The 12,139-nt window shown below is 41.8% G+C and overlaps 1 protein-coding gene across 1 annotated transcript in view; it reads right to left on the reverse strand.

The window, feature by feature from the left end:
- Positions 1–12,139, reverse strand: part of GNA14 (G protein subunit alpha 14) — a 233,541-nt gene that overhangs the window by 134,716 nt on the left and 86,686 nt on the right. The window lies entirely within an intron of this gene.

The following is a 12,139-nucleotide window of genomic DNA, read 5'->3' on the forward strand; positions in this document are numbered from 1 at the left end:
CATCAGGCAATGTCTGGATATTTTCAAAGCCCAGAAAAGGATTCTAATGGCCGTGAGTCTTGTCAGACAATGATTTGTTTTGTTCTGAAGCGCAGAGGTGAGGGAGACATGTGAGAAAACTGCATCCCACACAAACACTGAGCCCAGATCAAGTATAAACTGCGCCTGCTTCTCAGAGGGGTTTACCTTGCCAGTGTCATCATGCTAGGTTCACCCCACGTGGCACTGGCATTATGGTTGCCAAACATTCGAGCAGAACTACAGCAAAAGGAGAAACAGATTTCCTTGTTTTAATATTTCCTCACCCCTGAAAAAATTGTTACTCCCGTAATCAAGCGGCCATCAAGCTCAGAAGCAACAAAGCCCACATGGAAGAAGCACACCAGCCTATGCAACCACGAGGTGTCGAAGGGATCAGGTATAAGGCATCATCAGAACAAAAAATCTTACCCTAGTGAATGATGGGAGGAGTGCGGAGTGGGGACCCTAAGTCCATTAGTAGGCCACTGGAGATCCCCTTGCAGAGGGGTTTCGGGGAGAAGATGAGCCAGTCAGGGTACGATTGTAACAATGATGAAAAATACAACTTTCCTCTAGTTCTTAAATGTTTCCTCCCCGCTCCCACTACCATGACTCGAATTCGATCTTGCAAGTCTGGCTGGACCAGAGGAGGTACACTGGTACAGATAGGAACTGAAAATACAGGGAATCCAGGGCGGATGAGCCCTACAGGACCAGTGGTGTGAGTAGCGAAACAGGGAGGGTAGAGGGAGAGTGGGTAGGAAAGAGGGAACGGATTACAAGGACTATATGTGACTTCCTCCCTGGGGGATGGACAACACAAAAATGGGTGAAGGGAGACGTCGGACAGGGCAAGATATGACAAAATAATAATTTATAAACTATCAAGGGCTCATGAGGGAGGGGGGAACAGGGCGGGAGGGGAAAAATGAGGACCTAATGCAGGGGTTTAAGCGGAGAGAAAATGTTTTGAGAATGATGTACAAATGCGCTTTACACAATTGATGTGTGTATGGATTGTGATAACAGTTGCATGAGCCCCTAATAAAATGATTTTTTTAAAATTGTTACTCTCATGTGTTAAAATGGTGCACTGATCTCATGATTCTAAGTGAATGATTTGTGAAGTCTGTAATTCGTTTGGTTTTCCACTACTTACTATATAATTTTATAGAGAGTGTAACTTTGTAACTATAGGCTCATCTGTTAAGGTTTATAAAATATAAAATACACAAGGGGGTTTGAACACATAACACAAAAGAAGGATGCAAAATTTCTCAGTAATAATTTCTTTATGAATGCAACTATTAGAAAATATAAAATGCACTCCCTGGGAGACATTTCTGAGGAGAAGCCACATGAAGCTACTCTGATGCAGTCAGAGCCCGGGGAGCTGGAGGAGCCACGTGGAGACCCCTGCCAGTGCTAAGATGCTTCTACTGCCACTGGATCCACAAGACTTCCCACCCACTGGTCTGTGATCTTCCTGCATTCAGCGTAATTGCATGTATTTTTGTGAGTCTAAAGAGGACTTTATAGATTGGTATCGGACATATGGGGTAATATCAGACTTATGGACTTGATCTGGACTGATCTGGGCTGGGATGTTTTCTCAATATTTAATTGCTCTTGTATATAAAGTTCTTTCCTATACACACACACAAAAGAAAATATAAAATTATATATGTGGCTTGCATTATACTTCTATTGAACAGCACTGCTCTAAAAGAGGATGTATTTAAGGCATTTCAATTGGCATTACCAACAACAACAAAAAGGCATCACAGTGAACATACGGATCCACCAGTAATTTTTATCTATGGTGACTTTGCCCAAAAGGGAATTTGGTAAAATCTAGAAAACTGTTACACTTTGGATGTGCTACTTGCACACCAAGGGCAGAGGTCAGGGATGATGCTTAACATTCTTCAGTGCACACAACAGCCTCTCCGGCACACCAGCAAAAAAATCATTTCAAATGATCAATAGTGCCAAGGTTAAGAAAGCCAATGAAACGTGACTCCTTGTCCATCTGTAGAGTATTTCTCACAGGTAAATGTTGTCATATGATTTCCTGTGTGCTTTTAATTTTGGCAGACACCATAAAACTCCCTACAGAGTGGTTAGTCTTCCATCTTCACCATAAAATACACAAATCCAGCCTGGAAACACTTAGAAGGCTTTAAAATGTTTAATAAATATTCTGAGTTTTAGAGATGATTCTACTACTAACGTCCTCAGGTTTAGCTCCTGTAATGTCTGAAGGTATAATTTACTCTCATTCTTTGAAAAAGTAAATCTGTGACTCTGGAACAATTCATTTTGGAACATGGCAATGTTCATTTACAGTTTATGAGCTAACAACTATCTATCTAATTACTATGTCTCTCAGCTTTTCAACAGTGCCCAAAAGTTGTTGAGACAGTGATCTATCTACAGAGTCACAAATGGTGTACTATCTTTTGGTTGCCTTCACTTACTTGACACCATGGCTCTAAAGTATTGCCTGTTTTCCCTTTAAAAGACCTTGACACACAGTGCCTGATCATACAAATCATGTATCCAGGTCCTTGTTGTCCACAAGCCTTCTATTCATTTGTTCTTTGAAGATGATCTTGCCAGACAAATCAGCAATAGGGCGTTTTTGAGATCTAAATCAGTTATGCAAATTCAGATATGAAATTGATATGAAATGCAATAGTCCCACATTTGCATTTATGTCATCTTCTTTACAAAGCTAGAGTATCTTACCTCTTCCAATATTCAATTTCAATATTTACAAAAATGCAAATTTTAACTCACATGAGTTATATTTTTGCATAAACTGTCTTTGGCCATAAAGCTATATAGGCCAATCTTAACCTTCATAAGCCCCCTCTTTTGTAAGCGCCTAATAAAAAACTACTTTTACTTTGATCCTGGAATCCATCTGAATTATAAATTCACTCTCAGCATGAATGAAAGCATGCAAAACCGATTGAGTGCTAGAAACAATAATGCCTCATTCTGACTGGTCATCATTTCTCCCCAACAGCTTCTTAAAACATACGCTATTGGTCAGTTTCCAGTGGAACCCAGTACTTGACCGCATCAATACCTGACATAATCGGATTTCAGCGTGAAATGTCGAGAAATGTTTACATTGGCGCTTGAAGAAAACATCGGAATCTGACCTGACGCAGGCGATTTTTGTAAACAAAAGCAGTTTGTGTTTCGGTCACTTGGCGTTAGTTGGCCTTGTTAGTGCATTGTTTAAATCTTTGCTGGTTGTGTTCCAAGCATTTTGCTATAATTTTCTTAGTTTTTGTGACTTTTTGTACTGTTTTTAGATTAAAAAATGGGTCTAGGAAAGAGTTTTTTTAAAAGAATCATCATGCTAAGGAACTGGTTAACTGTGTGATCTATACTGTTGATGAGAATTTAGTAAACTCTTTTAGAAAACAGTTAAGGAAACGCCAACAGCAGACCACATTGGACAGATTTTTTTTCGAGAAAGCCAGCCAAGTTGTAGTGAAAAAAGGTAAAGACGGGAAAAATTCCTGAAAAGCAACTATCAGTTGATTTTATGGAAGGGGATTTCCCTTCTAAGCAATGACTCTCTTTCCATACCCCCTCCGACATCCATGTCCACAGATCCAGATCCTCATCAATCTCAAGGTATGGGTCAGACTGGTTATTAAAAACTTTTTAATGTGTGTTTATTTAAATTATATTATTTAATGCAACACATTTACTTTGAAACTTCTGTGTATTGTTTTGTATCAAAAGGCAAGGTTAGGGTAAAAACTTGGTGGTTGAGAACACATTAATCCATTTTCAATTATTCCTTATGGGAAAAATTGATTCAGAACTCAGCTGCACCACATCCAGTGCTCCTTCTGGAATGGGTTAGCTTCGAGGTCCGGGGTTCTACTGTCACTCAAACTCAAGTTCAAACCATTTTTGTAAGCAGTGATACCAGCCATGTAGTCCAAACTGTCTGCTAACCACCAGGGCAGCAGTGTGCAACCAGCAGCCACCGCTCCGGAGAAAGATGGGACTTTCTGCTCCCGTAAAAAGGGGCCGTCTCAGAGACACGTGGGTGGAGTGCTACCCCGTCCTGTGGGCTTGCTGAGGGTCAGAACTGACTCGATGGCAGGGCGTGTGGCTTGAAAGGACTGAGGGTCTGAACATTTAACTGTGCCACGTAGTCTTGTTTATACATTATTCATGGGAGAAAACGGGGACCCATTTAAAGAGTTTTAAAAGAACCGTAAGCCAAAAGAACTCAGAAGAAGGCAAACAAGAACTGCGAGGTGGAGCCTAATGACCCCACAGAAAGTTTCACAAACTCCCCGGTCTGGTGGCGGGCTCAGCAGAAGCATTGCCGTGGTGAGGCAGGGCTGTGGAGAAGAATTCCCCGAGCACTGTTCTGCTAGCGGTGTGGCTGACTTTCTCAAGACGCTCACGTAAGAATAGAGGAGGCTGTTCTTTGGTCCTCCAGAAGGGCCAGCACCATCCTCACAATTATTATGTTTGGGTCAGTTTATCTCGTTTGGTGTCTTCCTCGTTCCATGATGTCTTTTTCCACACACTGGTTCATCCTGAAAATAGGCATGAGATGAACTCTTGCCATCCTTGTTTGTAAGGAGCTTAGAGTATACCCCAAAATTGTTGCCATGACTTTTGCCCTTGACTGGACCCCCTTTAGCCTGGACAGACCAATTCCACTGAGGTAGTTAGTTTACTGTGCAAACCTGGCCGATAAACACATGTGGGGTTAATTGAAGGGCAGAGGGATAAATGGCTCGGTGAGCCTCATCTTTCCAGTTCTCAGGTCTCTTGCTTTCTGATGGTCGGACCAGGATGCAGCTGCCTTAGCCAGTTCCCTGCTTCAGCTGGCAAGGCTCACTTCCTGCAAGACATCTCCAATGAGAAGCCGCATGGACCTACCCCCATGCAGCCCTGGGTGCTGGAGCAGCCGTGTGGAGACCCCTGCCAGCACGGAGATGCTTACACATTCACTGACTCGGCTTTCCTCCTGCAGTCGGCATCATTGTGTCTGCTTTGTGAGATGGAGAAGGACTTTGTGGATTGGTGTTGAACATATGGGTTAATGTTGGACTTGTGGGCTTGGGCGTCACTGGGTTGGGATGTTTTCTTGATGTGCACTCACCCTTTATATAAAACTCTCTCTTACACATGAGTTTCTGTGATTTCTTTCTCTAACGTACCAGACTAAGACGCCCACCTTTTGGTAGCTGGTGCTTTGATTGTGTCTTCAGGACCTGCTAAAGCCGTGGCTCATCTCCTGTTACAAGTCTTTCCCAAATGCTCCAAGATCTTGATCCTACTTGTTTAAAGTTTCCATCAAAAGCTCTGCTCCTCAGGGTCCACACATAGATCAAGCCTCCAGTGAATTCCCTCAGACCACAGTCAAGGGATGTTAATAATCTTGTTATCAGACAGAAAGTATTGTGAGGATGATTAAAAGTAGATACAGTGAGGTTAAAATATAACATTTTATTTGTTCCCCTTTTGACCCGTTTCAAAGTTGTATTGATTTTTTTTAAAGTGAAGGGGAAATACACCTAAATTAAACCTCCAGTGAAATGCCCTGTGAACATAGCCTTGCTATCATGCAGCCTACCTCGAAAGTGGATGATGGCAGATGGAGCTAAATTGAAATTTTAACATCCTATCATTGATCTCCCTTTTAACCCATTTTAAAGTTGTTTTGGTTTTTAAGAGTCTCTGCTCTCTTTTAAATTGAGATTTGTCTTTTGGTTTTATTTTGTTATGGTTGTTAACTTTTTCATTTCTCTGTGTTTCGCTTTTGTAGTTTCTTCAGTGTATGTAATCAAGGATGAGTGAGTCTACAGAGATGGTAACTGGACGAAGGGTTTCTTGGGTTATGGCAGGGGAGGTTGGCGGGAAGTGGGGAGCTGATAAGCAGCAAAAATAAGAACAAATGCTCTAAAATTGATTGTGATAATGATTGCACAACTCTTCTTGGTATGCTGGGACTACTGAATTTTATGATATGTGGATTGTATGATAAAACTGTTAAAAATAAAACTAATAAAATTATTATGGAAATAAGTGAAATAAAACCAACAACAACAACAACACAAAGGCTCTGGTCTTGCTTGCTGCTGGCCTGGGCATGGGCATTGCAGCACTCATTGATCAGAGAGTTTACCCAACTGTAATTAACTTTCAACATTGTGTAAGCTGGCCCGATTGCGATGTCTAGGGTATGGCATATTGTTTCTGCTATCAAGTGTTCACCCTCTTCAATTAGGGCAGAGAAAAGGCTATGTTTCCTCAGAAATGGACATGGAGGATCTGCCTCAGTGGAATTCATATTCAACACCACATGTAGAAACAAGCTATCCATTGGTAATGGATAGCTGATCTCTTTGGGGCATTGTCCCCATAAACTTTTATAAAGCATCAATGAGTTCAACATTCATCCACCCAAACTTTACCATACATCTGATGTTCATTCTTGTGACAATTTTAGCAATTTGTCATTGCTCTGAGAGAGGATCTTTTCAAATTGACATTTTATCCTTCTTAGAACCTCAAACTGGATCCTGTTGAGACATGTGGTAACAAGGTAGCACAAGTTCATTTGGACACACAAACACACACTGAAATCCATGCCTAGGATTTTCATAGTGGGCATTTTCCATAAAACTTCTGAAGGTTATATATGACATATAGCTTTCCATTTATAGTATCACATTTTTTAAAGGAAAAAAGTACACTGGGTAAAAAAAAATCTGCTTTAAAAGCTCAAATGAGAACTGATCACAGTGATCGACATGTAACACTCCCTACCTACTCCCACCGAGGGACGGACAACAGAAAAGTAGGTGAAGGGAGACAGTGGTCGATGTAAGACATGAAAAAACTAATAATTTATAAAGGATCAAGGAATCATGAGGGAGGGGGAACAGGGGAGGGGGAAGATGAGCTGTTATCCCGAGCTCAAGTAGAAAGAAAACGTTTTGAAAATGATGATGGTAACATACGTACAAATGTGCTTGACACAATGAATGTATGGATGGATTGTGATAAGAGCCCCCAATAAAATGATTTAGAAGATTTTTTTTCAAAAGCTCAAATGAGAACCTGACAAAGTCATGTGTACTGGATATGACAATGGCGCATGGACAGCCCCCTACACCTCCCAATAGTCGCCATGAAGAGGAAGCACCACTTTCCCATGGCCAGGATAGTGCCCGCGTCAGGGTCTGCCTCCTCCTCCGCTTCAGAGCACTAAGGAACAGGCTGCTGAGCAAGCACGGCCCTCCGTGAGCTGGTCTCTACTGGCTAACCGAGAGAAGGGAGCAAAACCCAATGTGGGCATCACAGGTGCACTTCAGAAAACCCTGATGGGATTCCATTTGGGAAGAAAATGTCATACCACTTTTGAGATAAGTAGCATTCCATGTTACTTGATATTTTCAGGGGAACCCAAAATCAGACACGTTTTGCCAATGCCCCCGCAGAGAGAAAGACCCCTATTTAGCTGAGTTCTGCTAAGAAACCCAAGTCCCCCAAGCGCATTCTCTTATTTCATCCCATGATTCTTCTGTACAAGAACATTTTAAGCTGAATAGCCAGTCTTGTGATTCTCTTTGCTGCTCCCAACCCCTTCTTTTAATTGGGTAAATATTTTAAAAATATTTTCTCATCTATAGAAAATGGGTTGATGAGGACCTAATGCAGGGGGCTTAAGTGGAGAGGAAATGTTTTGAGAATGATGAGGGCAATGAATGCACAAATGCGCTTCACACAATTGATGGATGTATGGATTGTGATAAGAGTTGTATGAGCCCCTAATAAAATGATTAAAAAAATAAAAAATAAACAGAATCATCCAATATAAAAGAAAAAAGAAAAGAAAAAGGGTTGAACTTCCTCTTGCTATAAGAAGTCTATGAAACTGGTTTCAGGCATGCCAATTCCTAAATCCTGGATAGAGAGGCCAAGGAAAACGTATTTCTGTCAGCACAGGAGCAGAGACGTCATTGGCACCTGTTTTTCTAAGATGCCACAAGATAGCAAGTTAAATACATCCTGTTAGGAACCCTGGTGGTGTGGTGAGTTATGAATTGAGCTGCTAAACATCCAAGGTCAGTGGTTCAAACCCAACAATGGCTCCAAGGGAGAAACTGTCTACTCCTGTAAAGATTGAAAGTCTTGGAAACTCAAAAGGGCAGTTCTACTCTGTCTTATAGGGACTCTATGAGTCAGAACTGACTCAACGACAGTGACTATGGCTATGGAGAAGACCGGGTTCTATTCCCTGCCAATGCTTATAAGGGGCAATCTAGTTTTATTTTTTCTTTCTTTTTTTAATCATTTTACTGGGGCCTCATACAACTCTTATCACAATCCATACATCCATCCATTGTGTCAAGCACATTTGTACATTTGTTGCCATCATTATTCTCAAAACATTTGCTTTCTACTTGAGCCCTTGGTATCAGCTCCTCACTTCCTCCCCTCCCTTCCTGCTCCCCCCGGCCCAGTTTTATTTGTGCTAAGACTCTTCAAATAGTGTATGATAGTCAATATTCTTTGCCAACACCAAAAGTCAAAGGTACTGGTTCTTCTGTTGCCATTGTTAGGTGCCCTCAAGTCAGTTCTACCTCATAACGATCCTATGTACAACGAAATGAAACACCACCCAGTCCTGGGCCATGCTCACAATCGCTGCTATGCTGGAGCCCACGGTTGCTGCTCCTGTGTCCATCCATCTTACCAAGGGCCTTTCTCTTGTGTACTGCCGCTCTACTTTACCGAGCACGATGTCCTTCTCCAGGGACCAGTCTCACCTGACAACAAGTCCAAACGGCATGAAACCATCCTTGCCTCTACGGAGCATTCTGGCCGTTCTCCTTCCAAGGCGGATTGGCTTGTTCTCTTGGTGCTCCATGCTACTTTCAATATTCGTCAGCAGCACCATAGTTCAAATGCATCAATTCTTCTTCAATACCCTTATTCAATGTCCAATGATTTTTCAATCTACATATCTTTTTTCCTCATTGCCCAGCTTTCATATGAATATGAAGCAATTAGTCATCAAAGTAAAACTTAGTCTATGAAGCAAGCATAATCTTATTCTAGATGAGTAAATGAATGTTCACAAAGTGGACTATAATTATACACCAACCACACAGTAATAATGCTAGAATTTAACATAAGTCTGTTCTAAAGTCAAAATTATTTCTCAGGGCTCAGGCTACCCAACCAACAACCCAACGCAATGACACTGCGTTGATTCCAACCAATAGTGACACTAAGGTTTCCATGGCAGTGAATCTTTATAGACAAAAACAACCTCAACCTTCTCCTGGGTTAGAACAATCAACTTTGATGTTAGCAGTTCAATCCTTACCTGACAGTGCCACATGAGCTCTATATTATAATGCAACCTTACTAGGGCATCTGTGTTCTTACTTCAAGTATATAACATGGTATATTCCAGCAACACTGCAGACTAGTCCAAAGAGAGAGATGGCTAAGACCAAAAGACGTAGGCAAGACCTGGGCAGGGTGCACAGTCTCATTCACTGTCATCCAGATGATTCTGAATCACAAGTGACTTTATAGGGCAGGGTAGAATTGCCCCTGTGAGTTTCCAAGATTTTAACTCTTTATGGGATTAGAAAGCCTTGTCTTTCCCCTGCGGAGTGGCTGGTGATTTTGAACTGTTCACCTTGCAGTTAGCAGCCCAACATGTAATTGTTTGGGCCAGGTCCGGACCATGCCGCCGCTTCCCCAGCTCTTCCGAAGGATAGCCTGTTGGACTGTGTGGCCCCTTCCCAGCCTCTCAAGGCCAGAGCTGGACTGTGCAGTCCCTGCCTCCAGCATTCCAAGGAGCTTATCTCTCCAGACCCAGTCGGTCGGTGCAGCCCCTTCCCCCAGTGTTCCAGGATGATTTACTCACAGACCACATCCTGACTCGGGCCCTGCAACTACAGCCCCAGAAGGCCGTCCTTCCCCTCACAGCACACACGTCCTTGGCTCAAGCCCTATGTACGTCCCACTGCCTCACTGCCAGGCGCGACTTCCCTAACCTAACTCGTTGGGTCTCAGAACACCCGGGGGCTCAAGAAACCCCCGTCCCTTTCTCTGCTCCCCCTTCCGTCTTGGGAATTCTTTCCCTGCCTCAATAAAATCTTTCTCAACTCCACAATCCTGGCTAAATTCTATCTCTGTTCCACGCCTCCATCTCCAACCTCTCAGTAATCATTATGCTCCTGGGGTGCATAGTAGCTCATGGGAACTTTGTAAATTTAGCAGAAAGTTATTTTGAAAGCTACAAATTGACTTCCTTGGCAGCTGGTAAGTTTTTTGTGTGGTTTTTTTTACCAGCTGAGTTATAAGGAATTGAAGAAGGAACAATGACTGTAAGAACAAGAGTGTTTTCATAAGAAAAAAATTATAAAGAAAAGGAAACACTAATACGTAGAGAGGATGAATATTTTAAGTGTCAGCAAAAGTATTTAGACTAGAAAATAATCTCAAAAAAATTAGCCAGACAAAATTTACACCTTTTCCTAACTTTTAACATTTCCCTCTTTTATGAAAGAAAACATGGGAAGGGTAGTTATACAGAATGTGTAAAGAGTGAACAGTTTATCAAAGAAGGCATTCAAATGGCCAACAAGCATATGAAAATACTCTCACAATCACTAGCCATCCAAAAGATGGAAATCAAAACAAGGATGAGACACCACCTCACCCAGCATGAAAAGTAAAGTAAAGTTCAAAAAAGTAAAAAATAACAAAGGTTGGAGAAGGTGCACAGACAACAGAGCCCTCATATCCGTCCGGTGGGATTGTAAAACAGACACCCACGGTGGACAGTGGCATGGCACTTCTCAAACAATGGGGAATATAAATACCACATGAATATACTCTACAGAAGTGGCGAACACAGCACACACAGATAGACGCACACCCATGACCATTGCAGCACTACTCACAATAGCAAGAAGATGAAAACCGCCTGCCAGCCTGGCTGCCTCGGTTCCAGAACGGAGAAATAAGCTTTGGGACAGACACACAAGGGGATGCCCCTCATGACACAGATGGATCTGGAGGGCATTGTGCTGAGTGAAGTTAGTCCATCACAAAAGGACAAATATTGTATGAAGCCAGTGATGAGAAAAAAATAAGAAGACATTTTCATATCAGAAGAAACAAACTGATGGCTACCAGGTGGATAGGGAAAGGGAAGTAACAGGCTAGAGTGAGGAGGGTGGGGTGTCAGGAAAAGGTGGAGTGGTCGGGGTGGGGAAGTCATGGGGAAGGTTGCTAAGTTATTTAAATTATTAAAGGCAAAAAATGATATGTAAGCCCCCACCCAATGCGCAACAAAGTTTGTTTGAAGAAAAATGTAATGGAGCATTAATTTCCACAGATCCCCAAAAAGTACTTCAGGAGAGGCAACTTTGTTTTAATATGCAATAAACAAGTCTACAGACTGTGATCCAAACTTTTAAAAAATATTTACATAAGAATCACAACCTGTAGTTTTCTAATTACAGCTAATTTATAATGAAATTAGCTACAAATAAAATCAAATTAGTATGAATTATCCAAGGAAATGGGGCCTATCAAAGAAACTAAATATTTTAAAGCAATAATTAGTCTGAAAGGCATCCCATGCCTTGAAAATCTTGCAAAAACCTGCTGACTGTGTATATCCTCAGGGTGCTGCACATTTTAAAAGGAAGGCAGGTCAGATGCCATTAGATAGGTGAACAATGGCATTCCTGAATGTTTGGGGGTCATAATTTAATGATCTGCTGAAACAATTTAGTAACTGGTCCATTAGAAGCTTCAAAACTAGATGACTAGGAATTTCAGGTATAAGTCATTAATCCTATGGCAATGAGTCTGGTGTTAAATAAATACTTAGTGCTGTTATTTTAGCTAGTGTTGGATTATAGGTTACTGCAGTAGTTGGTTTCAGAATTACTTGGAATCTTGATAGCTTCCAAGGAGCTTAGAGTTTAATTTTCCTGTAAAAAGGATATTGGGTGGATGAACAATCTGGAGGAGAAAACAACAGGACCGACAGTTCCTGGGAGACATGGGAGAGGGGGAGGTG

The sequence above is a fragment of the Echinops telfairi genome, unplaced genomic scaffold, assembly GCF_000313985.2.
Source record: "Echinops telfairi isolate 266 unplaced genomic scaffold, ASM31398v2 ScPeMD7_22;HRSCAF=79, whole genome shotgun sequence".
In the NCBI taxonomy this organism is placed as follows: domain Eukaryota; kingdom Metazoa; phylum Chordata; class Mammalia; order Afrosoricida; family Tenrecidae; genus Echinops; species Echinops telfairi.